The sequence below is a fragment of the Carya illinoinensis genome, chromosome 9 (assembly GCF_018687715.1).
Source record: "Carya illinoinensis cultivar Pawnee chromosome 9, C.illinoinensisPawnee_v1, whole genome shotgun sequence".
In the NCBI taxonomy this organism is placed as follows: Eukaryota; Viridiplantae; Streptophyta; class Magnoliopsida; order Fagales; family Juglandaceae; genus Carya; species Carya illinoinensis.
Genome location: NC_056760.1, coordinates 10,997,850 through 11,019,035, shown reverse-complemented (window position 1 = coordinate 11,019,035; position 21,186 = coordinate 10,997,850).

Here is a 21,186-nt window from a genome sequence, read left to right as displayed (position 1 = left end):
GGTACAATGCATGTAATTTGTTGCTATTTGTCAAAAAGGTATTTTCAATTATAAGTACTATGAAATTTAATGTTGATGTTTGTTCTGATAAGTTGGATCTTTTTTTGTTTGTTAGCATGCATTATTTTGTTAAAAAATGGTCTTAATTCTGCTTGTTAAAATAAGTTGACATGCTAATTTTGATGTAATGAATTTTATTTCTTGTCCAGAGACTAACATAGGCTTATGATAGAAATGAACTATATGATAGCCTATGCATGTGCTGAAGCTTCTTTGAGACTATTATAGGATCTTGACTCGGTTTCGAATGTGCTTCCAAGTGTAGAAGTGTCAAGTTGTATCAAGGATAAGTCCAGGATCGTATTCCACAGGGACAAAGGGTTATCAAAGCGTATAAGAAATTTGTGAGTAACAAGTGAATCGAGTATGAGAGATGAAAATAAAATTAAAATGCAATGCAAAAAGATAATCGAAATTAAAATTAGAGTTTCTAAAAAAAAACAAATTAACGAATACTTGGGTTGGGTTTGGGACTCTCTTTATTTTGGATTCTAGATAATTTTCTCGATTAACAACCCAATCAAGGCATTGATAATCGGAAGATAAAAAGGTTAAGCTCAAGTTTTGCAATATTTTCCTAAGGGATTTTCTATTTTACTAGCCGAATACAAATTAACAAACAAACGAGAGAAGCCTTGATAATTTTCAAGCTTTTGTTGTGCCTTACGTCAACAACAAAACAAGAGCAAGAGCTTCAATCTATTTTCAATTTAAATCTGACTAGTAACATAGTGAAATCAATAATTATCAACAAAATATTGCATCGATCTAGAATCCAAAACAAATCACGTCCCATTCCACAACCCAAGATTAAGAAATTAGCTACGCATAATATTTCTAGCAACAAAGATTAATCTAAGTTGAACCATGATAAAATCTAAGAGAAAATTTCCAAACGAAATAAATCCTAGATAAGCTGCATGCAGGACAACTAAAGTAAAATGAAAACTGAAAACGTAGAGCCTGCGCTTTGTCCGTCCGTAAACGTCCAAACTAAGAGCAGAAAAAAAAATAAATGAAAAATGAGAGTGCGAACGAGCTTCCGTCTACTCGCTCCTGGACTAAAACATAAAATAGAATAGGAAGTAAACTGAAAGTAAGAACCAGAAAATAAATTCCAGCCGCTTACTATCTAAACAAAAAGTAATCTAAATTAATAAAATGCTTAAAATGATAAATTCTAACATTTTAAATTATTGTATGAAAATAAATACAGAAAAATAAATCAAACAAACTGAAAGAAGCTAATCTGAAAACAACTAAGAAGTAAAGCTCAGAAACAAAACAAAGAAAAATAGAAGAACGAGAGAGAGAGTTCCCCCTCTGCTACCAGAACGGAAACGAAAAGAATAAGAAAAAAAATAAAATAAGCCGCCCGACTACATGAAGAACTGAAGCAAGAAACGAAAAATAAAATAAACTAAAACATTGCCAACTAAAATCTGGGACGAAAAGTTGAGGCAAACTAAGAACGAAAAAAAAATATGAAATCCGAATGAGAGAGAGCCTCCCTTTCGTCCGTCTCTGTAAAGAAATCAAACTACAAGAAAATAGAGCAAACCAGCCGCCTCCGTCTGGAAGATAAAAAGAAAGAAAGTAAAGCTATCAAAATAAAATGCCAAAGCTCTACTGCTGCTCCTAGAACCGAAAATGAAAAGAGGAAGAATAATAATTCCAAAAACAGCCGCCTTGCATCTAAACTTAAAGAAAAGAAATAAAATTCGTAAGAACAAAACTAAGAACTACCCTCCTCCAGGTCTGAACAAAAAGCAAGAAAAAGGAAACTTCAAAACTAAGCTACTGCTGTAGCCGAATGAAAAACTGAAAGAAACAATGAAAACAAAGTTTAGCTACTGCTGTAGCCGAATGAAAATGAAAGAAACAGAGAAAATTAAACTGGCTGCCCAGCGTCTGAAACAAAAGAAAAGAAAATAACAAATCTAGCTACTGAACTGTGTGTCCTTCTCTTTGTTCTCTAAGGTCTTTTTATAGCCGTGTGTCTCAACCACCCAGCTGTCTTCCTTCTCCAATATTGTCCAATTAGGTGGAAAGGCAGCAGCCTTTAATGACTTCCATGTCAAATTCGGTGGAGAGGCAGCCTACTTCTTCAATGTCAATTTCGGTGGAGAGGCAGCAGCTTTCAATGACTTTCAGCTCATTAATTTCCAGCCTCTTTTCACGTACAGAACGGGAACCTGCATGTGTGCATTTTTCTTCCATGTGCAGAAGCAAGAAAAGCTTGCCTTCCAGCAACATGTTTTCTGCATTGGTGTGCTGCTGGTCCACGTTTTGGTCTGCATGTTTGAGTCCGAATGAGTGTTCTGCTGTATGTGTGAGTTGCTGTGGGTCCAGCTATGTGCTGTCCATGTGGGTTTGGTCTGCTGCATGTGTAAGTTTTCTGCTCTTTCCGTTCAAGGGTCTGCATGTGTGAGTGCTTTTGCTGCTATGTTTGTCTGCAACGTCCAGGTTATGTGCTGTCTGGTGATGCTTTTCTGCATGTGTGCATTTTTTTGCATGTGCTGTGTTTGTATGAGTGGTGTCCGCTGCATGTCTGCATGTGCTGGTTTGTTGCATGTTTGCATTTTCTGCATGTGTGCTATGTGAGTCCACTGCATGTGTGTGTTGCATGTGTGAGTCCGGCTGTATGCATGTGATGTCCGGGTGAGTTTGTTTGTTGTCCGAATGATGCTCTGCTCTCCATGTTCCGCAAGACGTAAAAACCCAAAGATAAAATGAAATGTCAGCTGACTCCTCGCCCAGCTCGTAGCACTATATGCTCTTTTATTATTTTCATAAATGTCCTGCAACAATTATAGAATTTTATGTATAAAATATTAGCATCAATTAGTTTAACATCAAGTACTAGAATTTGATACATAATTAAGTGCTCAATTCTCATTTGATAAAATAAATCGTTCATTTAAGCAACTTAATTATGCAATTCTAATACTTTATCAATCGGCCAAGTGGATTTGGTCTACAAGATGATGATGATGCTTAAATTTGTATGCAGGATAATGCTAATGCATTGAAAGCTCAACTTGATAAACTGAAAACTGTTGTTCACAATCTTGTATCTAATACATGGGCATGTCAAAATGTATTTTTCATTTGCCATTGATGATGTTACATTATAATTCATGCGCATGTGAAGAAACCATGTTGTAGTAAAAAATTCAAGTTAAAAAGCATATCTTTATAACATAATTTTATTTTTATCTTTTTGATAGGTATAACAAATTTTATTGATCAATATAATTGCCAAGCAAATTTGGTTTGTGTAGTAAAAAACTCAAGTTAAAAAGCATACCTTTATAATATAGATATCCCCGATGTTTCTTTTCATTGAGTATTGTTCCTATTGAATTTGGGTTGTCATTGACAAGAGCATGTCTTCTGAAAGAGATGATCATGCCATATCAAAACATGTAAGAAATGTGTCGTCCATCAGTGGGTGTGATCATGACCCGGGTCACTTATTTTCTTCAGATCAAACCACTTCCTTTAATTTTTATGGGAGTCTTGGTAAAGACCTCCAAAACAGATTTATTTTCTACAAAAGCAAGCATAAGTCCTAAGTATCTTATTATTTTTTATATATTTGATGAGTTTCCTTTGTTACTAAGTAGTGATGTTTCAATGTTTTAGAGCTTTGATGATGAGGGGCCTGTCATTGATGTTGTCATGCGGCATGACAGAGAACTATGAAGGGCTACTCTTGACACAGAGTCTTGAGGATGACCTAGATTGTGGGAAACTTGCTAACTTTATCCCCTTAACTAATTATAGGTATGCTCAGTTGCTTGTGACTCTTGCATGTCTTCAAAAGATTGAAAATGGTTCTTGTTCAGGTAGAATGAGGATGATGTTGAAAGCAAAGAATATAATTTACAAATATCCTTGAAAAGAGCAATTTAAGTTTGATGGTATATTAGTATATTTATCTTGCAGTTCATCATCACTGATTGCTGCAGTTATAAATTGATTGATACTGTAATTGAGATTTTCCTTTTCAGTCTTTGTTTTCCTCATTTATACAAAACATTTAGGCTGATAACTAAAAATGTTGGAGATGAACTCGGTGTTTATTTATGAATTTGTTCAAAAACACCCCTCATTATTATTGTTTATATCTAATAATTAACTATGTGGGTTCCAAAATTAGAATTCCTTAGTAGATTTGCTGCTCCGATTGTCATGACAAAGTTGCTAAGTTTATATTGCTTTGGGATTCAATCTGTTTTTCTTGCTCATCAGCTTTTCTAGCAAAATTAATATTTGTGCAATCTTGTAGAAGTTTATTTTGCTCGCTCTAAATGAGTGTACCGTGGTGGATTACTTTTACTACTTCCAGTTTACCATTACTATGCCTGCAATTGGAGTTTTTCATGGCTGTCATACATTTGCTTTTTATAAGAACCTTATTTGATTTTACGTGGAGATAAATGTTTTATGCTATTTCGTGCCTCAGTTTCTCCTTCACTTGGTTAAAGTTTCTAATTTATTCTGTTCTTTCCCTAGGGTTAGTCTTAAATCACCTTGATCGCATTGGAGAAGAAAACATGCCATTCTGCCAAAATAATGGAAGAGTTTCTTTGCACCAGATGGAAGAGTTTCTTTGCACCAGATGCACAGTTCTCTCTGCTCAGACCTCTCTCATGCGAAACCAGTCTCCATATTCTATTTTTGGTTCGTTCTCTTGTAGGCTGTAAGTTTCTCTTCACTTTTCTCTATTTTTGGCCTTACTTTATCATTTTTCTTTTGCAAATACGTTCCAAATCTTGCTGATAAAATGCACACTCTATCTCTGTTTCTGGATCTGGACTCTGGTATTTTAGCTTTGCAGCAATGAAGTGGGGGGCGGGTTTGCTTGGAGAAGAGAAAAGAGAGGCAAAGAGAGAGAGGGGAGGAGCGGAAGAGAGAGAGAGAGCAGTGGAGTTCAGACTTGTAAACAAAAGAGTGCTTTGAGATTAAAATTTGGGTAGATCGAACTAGTTCTCTTCTTTGTGATTCGGTGAAAATTTGTGAATTTTCTTGCTTTGATATTTGGGTAGATCTGGGTACCCTAATTTGCAGTGTATCTATTCATTGTTTCAATTAAAAGCAATTAAAAGCCCTTGTTACGAACCATGAAACCTGGGTAGCTAATTGTTTCAATTATTAAAGGAATTTTGAATGAGTTAGGGGAGGACAGAGGAAGTAGAAGAGTAGTGTTATTGTCATTATACATAAGCACAGAAGAGAGGTGAAAACAAATGGAAAGATTTTAATTGAGATGGTGAGGATAGGCAGCAAGTAGTACGAGATCAGCAGCATTCAAGCAATGCTTATAGGTTGAAATAGTAGCTGATAAGATATGTTTTTTTCGAATGGCCTGTTTTAGTCGGTTGCGATTGCAAGGAATGAATTAAAACACCGACTAAAACAGGCCATGCCCCTGGTATGCAAGTGGTCCTATGGAAGTGTCTGTTGCGACTGCAAGGAATGAAATATGGCCTGTATTTTTATGGGTTTGGTGTGTCCAAAATTCCAAATTCCTCATCTCCATGTTGTGTTTAATATTATTTCATTGTTGTCTAAATCATTTAGATAATGTTTGCTTACAGTGTGACAATTAGTCTATGGCTACTTTAACATGTGGCTCTGAAATCATTTCTGGGTTATAAAAGGAAAAAGCCTTAAAACATTGTTTTATTTTTTCGTTTTCTATGTTTTAATTGTGGCGATGTCTGACTTTAAATATGGAGCTCTAATAACGTATTTTTGAATTCATAGGTTGCTTGGAGATGCAAGTTCTTAATGCTATTTTGTTGGTGACCTTATTTCATAATATAAGTCCTTTGGCAAACTTTGCCATAACTTGAACTGCATGCAGCAGATTAAACATATGGTTAGTGGCATTGTCATGCCGGCTGGGTCCTCTCTACTTGGGAAGAGGACCCCAAGTAGAGAGGCTTAGATCATTCTTAAATGGAAATCAACTACCTATAAATAAAAAAATCCCTATTTGTAACCAGGGCGGCTCTGCCAGCCTGTCTTTGTTTGTGTTAACCTTTACTTCAGCCTATATTATATTGCTAGGCCAACTCTTATACCATAAGATCTTTTTGGAGTTGTTGAAAAAATAGAAAATATATGTAGAGAGAGAGGTGAAATCAATTTCAGAACTAGACAGAGTAGGTTAGTAAAAAAAGAGGAAGTTGTGTGTATTTATGGAGTCTCTCTCTCTCTCTCTTTAAGAAAACTTTAAACTTGTGTTCTAATTGTTTTTAGGTGTGTTCTTTTGCAGGTTTAAAGGTTCCTTTCAACATTTTGAGACTACATCCTTCTTGTACTATTATTAGACTTTTAAAGAACAATGTCAATTTTTATAGTCCTTTGGGTGTAGAGGTTGCAAGAATGTTCTTATCAAATTAGTTCATATTTATTGTTGTGTATTGGAGTTTAATTAAAGTAATGTATGTGGTTTGTAATGTTCTAAACAAATCAGTTTAAACAATGTAATATGTAGTAGATTTTTTTTTTCTTTTAGGTTAATTAGTTGTTTATAGCGTTAGGTACGTGTTAATTAGTTGATATTTTTATCATTGTGGACAATGATTTAAAAAAATATAAGTTTTTATATAATAAAAAAATTTTGCATTTCAACATTATTTCTTAAAAATTCGTAATAAAATATTAGATTTTTTATAAACATTTTTTCAACATAAAAAAATTAATAATAGAATGACTTCAATTTAAAAAAAGAAAAAAAATCGGGTTATATAGGAAACCCGGATTTCCGGTTTGTAGAAACCCGGATTAATCAGGGTTTCGGACCGGGTCATAACCCGGATATACCCAGTCCAGAATCCGGTCCGGATTTGAAACTTGCGTTCTGGACTGGGTATACCCAGATACCCGGTCCGAAACCCAGTTGAACACTCCTAGTTATTGGTACTGTATCTCAAATGCCCAAAGACAAACCAAAATAAAGTTAACAAAAGGCAACAATACTTGTGGTAACCTTTAATATTCTATGCTTATGTTAATGGTTCAACCTTAATTACGAAGCATATGATCATCACCTTCAACTGAAGGTTTCCGAAACTAATACTATAATTAAGGATTCGGAACCTGTTTGCTTTCAGCTGTAATCATTATAAAATGTAGCATGCATGTAATAAACCCACGAGCAACCCACATACTCAGTTCTCTAGCTCTCTGATATCTCTCCTCTGGTCTCTAGCTCCCTCTTGAACACACTTTGAGTAATGGGTTCTATATCAGAAAGGAAAGTTAAACATGATGATGATCATTATAAGCTAAATGCTGACTTGTACCGTGCTTTGCTGAGTGAAGATGTCGGAAAGGTGAAAGAATTGTGTTCAACAGTTGGGGAGCAAGGATTGCACGTATTGACAATACACGACGATACTGTGCTCCACGCAGCCACTTATTTCAAACAAACCCAATTGGTACTCCATCTTCTAGATGAACTGCCTCCCCAACATCTTGACAAAATGACCCGACAAAACCACATAGGAAACACTATTCTCCACGAAGCGGTCATATCCAATGAACAGATTGAAGTGGCAAAGAAGATATTAGAGAAGGCCCCAGGACTATTATGCATGCGTAACCACCTTGGAGAGACCGCGCTCACTACAACAAAATTGATCTTTTCCCACTAGTTCTTTTTCCACTATATGTGCTCATGAAGAATAATTACTTGTTGTTACAAATTGTATTAGTGGAAAAAAATATGTTCTTTTGTCACCATTTTATATCCCACGGTTTCAAAATAGTGGGTAAAACTGCTTTTTGCCACGACTTTACCTAGTGTAAATAAATTAACCTTTTGACACCAAAGAGGAGAGATGGCAAAAAGAAAAAAATCTTTTCCTGCGACTTTTTGTCGTTGCAAATAAGTATTCTAGTTTAGTCTAAGCATTTAATCATCAACGTTGGATTAAATTTAGGATCAAACGGCCCACATTAAATTTGAAACCCTAATATTTCCACCCACCCCATTCACTTTACTCTTTCTCTCTCTCTCTCTCTCCTCCCATCAGCTCCCCCGCGCCGCAGCACCCCCTCCCCATTCGCTCTCTCTCTCCTCGGCTCCATCCCAAGCCACCGTCACTGCCACCGAGCATGACCACCTCACCGGACCCAGCCATCCCACCCCACTGCCTCCCTCTCCCTCTCTTCTCTTTCTCTCTCCTCGAGGCAAGCCCAAACCGAGTCCCTTACTCGGCTCCCTGCCGTCGCGAGCCAATCTGACGCCAACGGTTGTGCCGCACCACCACCACCAGCCCCCCACCTCGCCGACGACCTGCTTCCTCCCTTTCCCACAGCCAAAGCCCCCAAATTTCCCTCTCCCTCGCACGCTCCATCTCCGTCTCGGCATTCTCTTCATCACGGCCCAGATCCGCCGCTAGGCCCACCGTGAGCCACCTTGACTGTCTCAACTACTTCCTCCCTCGCGTTCTCTCTCTCACGGATCCCCTGTGCACAGCCACCAGATCTGCCACCGTGAGCCACAATCGCCGCCTCTAGCCACGACGCTGCACCACCACAAGCAACCCTACGACACAGCAGCACCTCCCGTATGCTTTCATTCACTGTTGAAGCCCTTAAGCATGGTAAAATCCTACCTTTATATATTTAGAGTAAATGGACGTGTATATATAGCATGGTGTTGATTGCTTAGACAGATTTATATTCATGGATATGTAGTATTTTGATTGTGTTGTTGTGGAAGTCGAAGGAGAAACAGATTGGTTGTGATGTTGTTGTTGGATTGTGAAGTGTTGGGTCTTGTGTTGTAGTTGTGAAGTTTTCTTTATATAAGCAGTTCTTTGGCATGCAAAATAAGCATACTCTAAGGTGCAATGGACATGTGCTCATGATTTTTCCTTATCCTGTATCAGGATGGGTTTGATCAGTAATATACTGAATTTCTGAAATTTGAAAATATTTGTCTCACTAATGTGTTAAAGTAAATAGAAGCTCTTCGGTGTGATTTTACTTTAATGCTCGTGTTGGAAGCTTAAAGAGTTGGTTGAAGTTCTCATTTCTTTGATTTTTTTTTTTTTTCCCTCCTATGCTCTATTCAATTAACTTTTGCACATTTCTTGTAAGAGAAAATTACTTTTGCACTTTGCTATCCTTCTGATGAACACTTTTCCAGGGGCATCTTGAGACCAGCAATGAACATGAAAAATCTTCTTATATTGAACAATGTAATTCCATACGCCCTTTTCAAGCCTAATATATTACTAACTGATCTTAATTTTGTAATAATATCTATAATTTTCATTTATGTCATTAGAATGCTCAGAATTGCCTTGCCAATTGCAGAATAGAGACCGTTGATAAGGAAACTGCTCAAAATCTTGCACCCAAGTTATGTATGCCATTCGAATCAGCCTTTTATATGCCTGAAGCTGTAAATATCCATCCCCAACACTATCTCCAGGTCTGAAGAATTAAGCCTTTGATTATATTTTCCTTCTAGGAATATTTTTGTTATCTTTATACTATCTTAAGTCCTCAATGTCATTTTGTTAGGCACTCTTCTTAGCATGTGAAAATTTGGTGAAAGAATTAACTACTTCTGGCTTTGGAGAGAAAGAGTTATGTTTGCATAAGAAATCTATTCACAAACTTCTCGACTTTGAAGGTAATCACTCAAACTACCATTTCAGTCTTTTTAGGCTCTTTTCATGTGTTGATTGACATGTAGGTTTCTGATACATAGCAGTAATGCAGCTAGAAATATACAGCTGATTAACATGGAAAATTCTATAGAAAAAATGTCTTTGATAAGCTCAATCTTCAATATACAAACATTCTCTCTCATAAATCTTAACACAGTCTCCCTGTTTTATTCTCATACAATCTATTGCATGTAGTGCATGTATCATAATCCTTGTCCAATGTCCTTGTTAATGCAACATGATATGTTTGGGCATAATAAAAAATGAAGTATCAAGTATAAAAGGCAATTTCACTCGCTGATTGGACAAGATATCTTATTGAATCTGACAGCAAATGATATCTTTGTATGAAGGTAGGCGTTGGAACTGAAGGAGACTGATTTGATTAGTTTTTGAGGACTCAGCAACTAGATTTTCTTATTCACATTTTTCACATGTAATCACTTAAGTGTAGAACTACCTAAAATGGTGACTACAGTCTTCCCCTAAAATCTGTTTGAATCTTTTTATTTACATTATCATTTATCATTTAGTACAATTTTTTTTTTCTCAACTGGGCACACGTGCAGTGCACGTTGTGCCCTTCCTAGTATATATATAAGTCTTGAAGTTATGGGTCAAAAACTAATAGGGGTATTTTTCATCTTAATCAGGATGATCATATATTTTGGTATTACAATACATTCTTATTAATATATTATTAGTTCTTATTAATATGACTGAACTCAGATCTGAATGTGGAGGATGGGTAATGTATCTTAGTGGTGATCTAATAGTGAGGAGGGATTAAATTGTAAGTGTTGATATTATGAAGAGGGTTATATTTCAAGGATTAAGTGATGACTTGTATATGTATGAGTTGGAATGTGTTGTGTGAATGAAGCTTATAAAGTTAGTGATTGTGTTTGAGTTGTTATATAATTGATATGGATGGAATTATATATACTAAATATAGTTGTAGGTGAAGTACTTATAAAAAAATATATATAGTTGTAGGTGAAGTATAATGTTAGCACTCTAATATCACTAAAGTATAATGTGATGTGATTGTGTTAATTGAATTAAGTGATAGTAATATATGGATTGAGTATGAGTAGGTGTATAGATTTTAATAGAATTTTCAGATTTGTGTTTTAAGTGATTCTATGGCTCAATATGTGAATTTTCAGATGGAGAAGACTTCAGGAAACCTATGGCACAATATGTGGACTATATTGTTGTTGGAAATGTTAATTTTTGCACACTTGTATAATTTAATGTGACAAATGGTAATTTTTCTTGTTACATTCTTTACATAGCTTGAAGATGATAACAAGAGATGTCATTTGAAACTCAAGTATTTATTGGAGATCAAAAGAGCAGTTAGATGAGTTTTGCCAAAATAATTGTATTTTTATTCTTTTTTATTTCTTTCCCTCTTTATTTCCCCTCTTGTGAAGTGCATACATGTTTGTTTGTGATAATTATTAATTTAGTTTAATATTGATTAGTCGGTGTTAAACAATGTCTTTCTTTATTTTATTTTTTGCTTTTACAATTATTAATTTTTTTTTTTTTTTTTTTGAATTCTTTTACCATTTCCCGCGAGACATATTCGTGGAAAATACTTTTTCCCCCGTTTTCACCAAATGCTTTAGTGGATAATACTAATACTCACTAGCACATTTCGTCATAAACTATAGTATTTCCCACCAACTAACTTGATTTTAGTAACCTTTTACCACGAAAGTCATTGGCTTTCTCTACAATCTATTTAGTGGAAAAATGTCACAATTTCTCACGAATTCGTGAATTGGTGTCGTGGGAAAAAATACTTAGTGTCACCAACTTTAAGTCACTAGTCTCCCACGAATAAATTTAGTGAGAAAAGAGATTTTCCCACTAAAACTATAGCTTTTCCGACCACATGCCCTCGCGGGAAAAGCCCCCAAATGTTGTAGTGGCGCTCTTTCGGTCTGTCCGCTATGGCGCAAGGAGAAGATATTTCAATTCCTTGCTGTAATGAATTTCTGAGTACAAAGTAGTTAATCAACAGCTCTTCCTCAAGAGAACTGATAAGTCCATCATTCTACACGCTGCCGTCCTTAGTGATGAATTCGGCAATTGGTTCTCCCATCTATATTTATTTATGTATATATATAAACATGATGAAATTAATGTGTCGTACGTGCACATGATATTACGTCCCTAATTAAAGATGACTCTTTTTTTAGAAATATTTTAGACACAAAAAAATTACACAAAGATAAATCTACAAACTTATAATGTGGCTTGATGTGGTACGTTAGATTGTAAAGTTATTTTTATTGTAAAATAAATCTAACGGATCCCATAAAATCATATCAATTTATAGATTTATTTTTATATAATCTTTTTGTGTATGTATTCATTCTCTTTTTCTTTGGCCTTTTCCCCACCTAAGAAATTAACTGGATTGCGTACGTACAGATTTGGCCTTGCACATTGCGGAGAAGTACAAGCACTTGGTTGGTGAACGAGACGCAGATGGGATGACTGCTCTTCAACTTCTATCATGCAAGCCAGGAGCATTTCGACGAAAGGAAACAACGGGTTTTTTCCCGCAAATCATCCATTCTGGTTCGTTTAGATGATCATACATGCATTAATCTAATTGTTTAGACCAGGCCACCATATATGCCACTTACTGATCACCTATATATCCAATACATACGTTTGCTAATCATGTTAGTGTGTGTGGGATTTTTGTTTATATTTTTTTATTGTCATTTTCAGGTTTTATTTTTATTATATTGTTAGATATTGTTTGTAAAATGATATTAGTACTCCTTTAATTTAATTCAATCATCGTCGACGTTCCATCCTTCCCTAATTGCAATTCATTGAAGCTACATTAATTAGATGATATAAATGGCTTCTGATCAATATATCTCTCATGTTTTTAATTTTGGATACATATTATTTGTCTTATGTTTTATATTTTTTATTTAATAATCTTTGAAAAAATTAATTTGAAAATGAGGGTTGACATGCTTTTAAATATTCTTATAAATTATCTATGATTTTTTTTTTGTGTATTTTTTTCTTTGTCCGTTTGGCATACTACTTGTCCAAAGTAAAACACATGATCACATGTCACATCAGCATTTCTGCTAATTGTTGGTTTGGTTACATAAAATAAAATTATCTCATATCATCTCATCTTATATAATTATTATAAATTTTCTAAATTTTTGTATAAAATATAATAAACAATTCAACATTTTTAAATCTCAAAACAAAACTAATATTAATAAATTATATTATAACAATAGTTTATTCAAATTTTAACAAAACATCCTATCTTATCTCATGTGCGTAACCAAATGAGGCTTAACAACAATCTAATTAAGGTACTTAATTTATAAAATGTGAAACGAATTATCCAATACGTACCAAGATAAAATTAAAAACCCAATTACTTAAAAATAACATATAAAACTTAATCCTAAAAACTATTTAGAGTTCATGAATTCTAAATAGTTTTGTGGTCATGAAAGCCACTGCCTGATGCTTTATTAATTGCTTTAGATGGCGAATAAGATCTAGGTATATTTTTCCTTTTATACATGCAGTAAGTACTTATAACTTACAAACTCATGAACAGCCAGTTCATATTTTACTTCAACCAAACAACCAGAGCCCAAATACATATCAGCTTTGAACCTGGCCAAGTTCCTAATTGAAAGAGATACCTCGTGGGAAGCAACTTATCCTTGAATAGACCCGAGCAAGCCTAGGCTCCACAAATTGTTGACTTTTGTGTCTTTTTAAAGTCCCATACCGGTAGGATTAATAAAAATGGCATAGGCCATGTATTATAAATAAGAGGCTTGTTGGGAGCTGTTCTGACACAGAGACGATTCTAAATAAAGGAGGGATGAAATTTAACGTGGTTCGGCAATTGCTTACGTCCACAGCTGCTGTTATTTCACTATGAAATGATTTTTACAGAAAAAAATTTATTTCTGCTCACCCACTCTCTTCCTCTCTTCTTTCTCTTCTGCACTCTCTACTGCACGCTACTATCTGCACCCTTAAGCTCTCCTATTTATAGGAGAGCAGATCACTACGTTGCAGCAATTTGCTGCATGAATCTTGGGGAGGTGGGGAGGTGCCTAACAATTACAAAAGCACCGAACGGTGCCTAATAAACCAAAGAAGCAAACGGTGCATGGCTCACCATTTGCTATTTTGTCTCCATCTGCAACAATCTCCCACTTGGAGACAAATGAGTCTACATATCTTCATAGCAATCATCACAGCAACTTCAAGTCATGCCTTTAAGTACGAAGTCCAACTGAAGCTATACACAGCTTCAGTTTGTCAGCAGTAACTACTTTTGTGAACATGTCTGCTGGATTCTCTGTTCCTCGTATCTTCTCAAGTATCAGCTGTCCACTATCGAGAAGAGATCGGATAAAATGGTATCGCAACTGTATGTGTTTTGTTCTGGAATGAAAGGCTGGATTCTTTGCAAGAAAAATAGCACTCTGACTATCACTGTGCAAAATGCCTTTTTCATTCTTCTTTCCCAATTCCTCCAAGAATGACTGCAACCAAACCATTTCCTTCCCTGCTTCAGTTATAGCAACGTATTCCGCTTCTGTAGTTGAGAGAGCAACAATCTTCTGTAACTTAGAAGCCCACAATACAGCTGTACCACCCAGCGTATACATAAATCCAGTAGTACTTTTTCTGCTGTCAACGTCACCTGCTAAATCAGCATCTACATATCCCTGTAGTTTTAAACCTGCTTTTGTAAAGCATAGTGACGTATCTGAAGAGCCTTGTAGATATCTTAAAATCCACTTGACTGCTTCCCAATGCTGCTTTCCTGGATTACTCATGTACCTGCTCACAGCTCCCACTGCTTGTGCAATATCTGGCCTTGTACAGACCATGGCGTACATAAGACTACCAATAGCAGATGCATAGGGTATTCTGTTCATTCATTCTTGCTCTTCCTCCGTCTTTGGCGACTGATCCTTAGTTAGTCGAAAGTGACTAGCTAAGGGTGTGCTCACTGGTTTCGCCTTATCCATGTTAAACCTTCTGAGCACCTTCTTTACATACTCCTCCTGGGAGAGCTTGAGAGTATCATTAGACCTGTCTCTAATAATTCTCATACCAAGGATTTGTTTTGCAGCACCCAAATCCTTCATCTCAAACCGCTTTAACAACTGCTTCTTCAGTTCATTGATTTCCTCGATGCTTGACCCTGCAACGAGCATATCATCTACATATAACAGTAGGATAATATAAGAGTTGTCAAAGTTCTTCATATAGCAACAATGGTCGGCATGCAGTCTTCTAAATCCATTACTGCACATGAAGTTGTCAAACTTCCGGTACCATTGTCGTGGAGCTTGTTTTAGGCCATACAAGCTCTTCTTCAGTTTGCAAACTAGATTCTCTTTTCCCTTCACTGAGAATCCTTGTGGCTGGTGCATATAGATGTCTTCCTCCAAATCACCATGAAGGAATGCAGTCTTCACATCTAACTGCTCAAGATGTAGATTCTCTGCAGCCACAATTGCCAACACTAGCCTGATCGTTGTCAATTTTACAACTAGAGAGAAAATGTCTGTGTAGTCGAAACCTTCCTTTTGTTGAAACCCCTTCACGACCATTCTGGCTTTGTAGCGCTTGCTACCATTGTGTTCTTCTTTAATTCTGTACACTCATTTATTGTGCAAAGCCTTCTTGCCTTTTGGAAGCTTAGTTAGCTCCCATGTCTAATTTGACATCAGTGACTCCATCTCATCTTGCATGGCTTTCTCCCACTTGATCAAATCTTCAATTCGTAGAGTTTCATCATAACTTTCCGGTTCACCACTATCTGTTAGCAAGATGTAGTATAGAGATGGTGAGAACCGCTGTGGTGGCCTGATTGTCCTTGAAGATCTTCGAGTAGCAGTGAGTGGTGTACGTTGTTCGATCTGTGTATCATCACTTTCTTGATCCTCGTTCTGATCAGTGTTCACTCGAGTAACATCAAAATCAACAACCTCAGGTTTCTTTGGTTGTTCCTCAGATTCAGCTTGTGACTTAGCTTTGTACAGAATCTGCTCATTAAATATCACATTTCTACTTCTGATGATTTTGCGATTTTTATCATCCCAAAATCGATAGCCAAATTCTTCATCACCATAACCGATGAAAAAACATTTTCTAGATTTGGCTTCTAACTTGTTACGATCAGTAGAATCTATGTGAACATATGATAAACAGCCAAAAACTTTCAAATGGGACAGATTTACCTTCTTTCCGCTCCAGACTTCCTCTGGTAGATTGAACTTTAAGGGAACTGAAGGTCCCCGATTAATCAAATAGGCTGCAGTGTTAATTGCATCAGCCCAAAAACATTCAGGCAATCCTGAATTCAGCCTCATGCTTCTGGCATGTTCGTTGAGAGTTCTGTTCATGCGTTCAGCTACGCCATTCTGCTGCGGTGTCCCGGGAATAGTCTTCTGAAATTTAATCCATTTGCAGCACAGAATTCTTTGAACCCTCCGTCGATGTACTCTCCTCCATTGTCTGACCTCAAACATTTTAACTTCAAGCCTGTTTCATTTTCAACCATGGCTTTCCACTTCTTGAAAGTATCAAATGTGTCAGATTTATTTTTCAAAAAATAAACCCATACTTTCCTGCTTGAGTCATCAATAAAGGAAACATAGTACCGCGATCCTCCAAGAGAAGCGACTGGGGATGGCCCCCACAAATCTGTGTGCACCAACTCCAACTTTGTAGATTTTGGAGTTCTACCATTTTTCAGGAAACTAACCTTTTTCTGTTTCCCAAAAATGCAACCTTCACACATGTCGAAATCAGTTGATTCCAACTTTGGTAACTTCCCCTTGGATAATAGTACTTTCATTCCTTTCTCACTCATATGACCAAGCCTTTGATGCCATAGGTTGGCATTTGCATCAGCAATTGCAATAGTATCTCTAATACTTGAAGTCATGTATAGAGTACATGTTTTTGTGCCTCGAGCTACTACCATAGCTCCTTTTGTTATCTTCCACGTGCCACCTGTAAATAGTACCGAATGCCCATCAGCATCAAGTTGTCCTACAGAAATCAGGTTCCTCATGAGTTTGGGAACATGTCACACCTTCTGTAGCAACCATACACTTCCATTGGGCAAATTGATTGGTACATCTCTCATGCCTTCGATTTCCAACGCTTCACCATCTGCTAAGTACACCTTCCCGAAATCACCAGTGACATAATTCTGCATGATTTCTCGGTGTGCTGTAGTGTGGAACAAGGCTCCTGAATCTAACACCCAAGATTCAATTTGGTTGTCGACTGAAAGAAGTAAGGCATCTTGGAGATCTTCTGTTGTGGCATTAACAGAGTCATGCTCATTCTTGTTCTTTGCTTCCTTGCAATTATTTTTGAAGTGGCCAATCTTGCCACAATTCCAGCACTGTACTTGTTTTCCAGACCTTGATTTACTTCTGCCTCTTTGGGACTTCGATCTGCCCCGATTTGAACTTCTACTAGCTCCTCTACCTCTCGTCTCGAGGTTTAAGGCAGAACTGGAAGTTGATGCTTCTCCTGTATCTCTTCTGCGAACTTCCTCGCTAAGAATATGGTCCCGGATATCTTGATACTTCATCTTTGTTTTGCCATAAGAATTGCTGACAGCTGTTCTCATGGCCTCCCAGCTCTTTGGCAATTGAGCTAGAGCAATCAGTGCACGTACTTCATCATCAAATTCAATCCCCACTGAAGCTAATTGATTGATGATGGTGTTGAACTCATTCAGATGCTGAATAACTGGAGTTCCTTCTGCCATTCTCAAGTAGAATAGCTTGTACATCAAATGCACTTTGTTATTGGCTGATGGCTGCTCGTACATGTCCGATAGAGCTTTCATCAAATCCGCCGTGGTCTTTTCCTTTCCCACATTGTGTGCAACTGATCTTGACAGTGTTAGTCTAATGACTCCCAACACTTGTCTGTCAAGGAAACTTCAATCTTCATTGCTCATGTCATCTGGCTTTCTTCTTAGGAGTGGAAGATGTAGTTTCTTCCCATAGAGATAATCCTCTATCTGCATTCTCCAGTAGGCAAAGTCTGTACCGTCAAATTTCTCGATACCAACACCTTTAGCTTCTTCTCCAGCCATAACTTTACAAATGAGTTCAAATTCAAACAAACAAAGATCACTGTTGCGTCCAAAACACTCGAATTAGCTGGAAACGAGTCTGGAATGATCCAAATAGTTTGTCAGCACTATTTGATCGTTGCGATGGAACTCCAACTAGCGTGATCTAGCCCAAAATGATCTGCAACACGTGGATGGTTCAGATCCAATGTATTGATGCCGAATCTCAAAATTTCGACCGTACGGATGAGTCCGGAATGATCCAAATAGTTGGAAAGCACTATTTGATCGTCGAAATCGGACTCCGAATGGCTTAGATCTAGCCAAAAACAAATCTGAAAAACAGACGGCTCTGATCTGTCTAGCGCGTGAGATACACGCGCTGCACAGTGCGCGTGGGCAACGTGTGGGAGAGTGTAGAACACGCGCGTACAGTACTGTGGCGCGTGGGGGAGAGTGAGGCGCGTGCGACACACACGCCGAACCTCTCTAGGGCGCGTGGGCGCGTGTCCTTCACGCGTCTTCAACCTCTGGCGCGCATGGGGGCGCGTGGGAGCGTGTGTTGCACGCGTCTTCAACCTCCGGAGCTCGTGGGGCGCGTGAGTTGCAACAGATGCACGCGCCGATCTTTTAGGGGGGCGTGTAGCCTCGTCCGACCTCCGTTTTCGATTCTGTTTGCGGCAACGGATTCGTCTCGACGCAAGGAACACCTTGGAGTTGTCAAAAATTGATTTTGAACAACTTGAATTTTTGGACAGCTCGAACCAGTGCTCTGATACCAGTTGTTGGGAGCTGTTCTGACATAGAGACGATTCTAAATAAAGGAGGGATGAAATTTAACGTGGTTCGGCAATTGCCTACGTCCACAGCTGCTGTTATTTCACTATGAAATGATTTTTACAGAAAAAAATTTCTCTCTGCTCACCCACTCTCTTCCTCTCTTCTTTCTCTTCTGCACTCTCTACTGCATGCTACTATCTGCACCCTTAAGCTCTCCTATTTATAGGAGAGCAGATCACTACGTTGCAGCAATTTGCTGCATGAATCTTGGGGAGGTGGGGAGATGCCTAACAATTACAAAAGCACCGAACGGTGCCTAATAAACCAAAGAAGCAAACGGTGCATGGCTCAACGTTTGCTATTTTGTCTCCATCTGCAACAAGGCTTAGCCTCTTAGTTTAAGTGCACCAGTTAAAAGCTTATCTAGTAACTTTTGACTTTAGTTAAATTCCTCTATTAGCCTTTTGTAAAAGGGAAAGAGGTGTAGAGTTAAAGATTTACTAGTGGGGTAGCTTTGTAGGTGTGGTGAGGAGAAAAATTGTGTGATTGTAACAATTTTCACATAGTGAATTTTCTTCTTTGGGTCTGGTGGTTTTTCTCCTATTTTGGAGTTTCCACGTAAATTTCTTGTGTTGTTATTATTTCTCTATTTTTCTTGTTATGCCTGCAAAGGGTAGATCCTAGAGGGGTGAATTTGGAAGGTCCAAATTCCCAACAATTGGTATTAGAGCCACTAGGCTCTTTTTGTGGGGTGGAGCTTTGGTGTGGTAGTGTGGATACGTACAGTCTAAGGAGGTTCTGTCTAGGAGATTGGAAGTTTTAAGTGTGTCCATTGTGACCCTCCAATCTTTGCTGGAAACTGACTTAGTGAGGTACTATTCATTTCTACAGTAAATTCATCAAAGCAATGTCAGGAAGTAGGCCTTCAAATCTTGTCAAATTTGAGGTGGAGAAATTTGATGGGAGAATCAATTTTGGCTTGTGGCAAGTACAAGTCAAGGATGTCTTGATTCAATCAGGGTTACACAAGGCATTGAAGGGCAGACCAACACATGAAGTCAGCACTGGTACTAGTGTGACTGGTGAAAGTAGCAGATCTAAAATGAGCGATGAAGATTGGGAGGATCTGGATTTGAGAACAGCAAGTGCAATACGTCTATGCCTGGCCAAAAATGTTCTTGCAAATGTACATGGAATATCTACGGCAAAGGAACTCTGGGAAAAACTCGAAGAGTTGTATCAGACGAAGGGCGTCTCAAATCGCGTGTACCTGAAGGAGCAGTTTCATACACTACGAATGAGTGAAGGTATAACTATTTCAGATCATTTAAGCGTTCTCAATGGTATTGTCGCTGAGCTAGAAGCTATTGGAGTTAAAATTGATGATGAGGATCAAGCCTTGAGACTCATCTGGTCTCTTCCACCTTCCTATGAGCACATGAAACCTATTTTGATACATGGGAAGGAGAAAATAATTTTTTCAAAAGTTACCAGTAAAATCTTTTCTGAAGAGAGAAGACTAAGTAGTGGAAGTAATGTTCCACTTGAGAACTTAGCGATGGTAGCAGCTAGAAATGAGAAGATGAAGAACTCCATGAAGAAGAAAGTAGTCTGCTAGGGGTGTGGACAATCTGGGCACGTCAAGAAAAATTGTCCAAGAGCTGGAGCAGGTTCGGCAAGTGGCTCCAAGTCAGTAAATGGAGATACTGATATTGATGCTAATATTGTGTCTCTCTCCATGGAAGATTTTGATCTTTAAAAAGAGACATGTACATCCTCATGGCATGCCGCTAATTCCCAAAGTTGCCATGATAGAGGATGTGTTAATATTAGCGGGTCCACAAGTTTGTACACAGGCATTGGTTTGGCATTGATGCAGGGTGTGTAGTGAAAATTCATGTCGATGGCTGATGAACTTCCAGGAGAGCCAAACGTGGAAGTTACACCATAATTTTCAGCAAGGTTGTTTTCGACATGGGCCAAAGTGAAATACTTGGAATTGGTTTATTCTAAGTGAGTATGCTTTTATGGTGAAGCATGATAGCGGAAACTATGAAGATCTTCATTGTGGTGGAGCTTGGCTATGGGACCAGTCAAAATCACAAGGTGGAGATTGTTGACTTTTCTGTCTTTTTAAAGTCCCACACCGGTGGGATTAATAAAAATGGCATAGGCCATGTATTATAAATAAGAGGCTTAGCCTCTTAGTTTAAGTGCACCAGTTGAAAGCTTATCTAGTAACTTTTGACTTTAGTTAAATTCCTCTATTAGCCTTTTGTAAAAGGGGAAGAGGTGTAGAGTTAAAGATTTACTAGTGGGGTAGCTTTGTGGGTGTGGTGAGGAGAAAAATTATGTGATTGTAATAATTTTTCACATAGTAAATTTTCTTCTCTGGGTCTGGTGGTTTTTCTCCTGTTTTGGAGTTTCCACGTAAATTTTTTGTGTTGTTATTATTTCTCTATTTTTCTTGTTATGCCTGCAAAGGGTAGATCCTAAAGG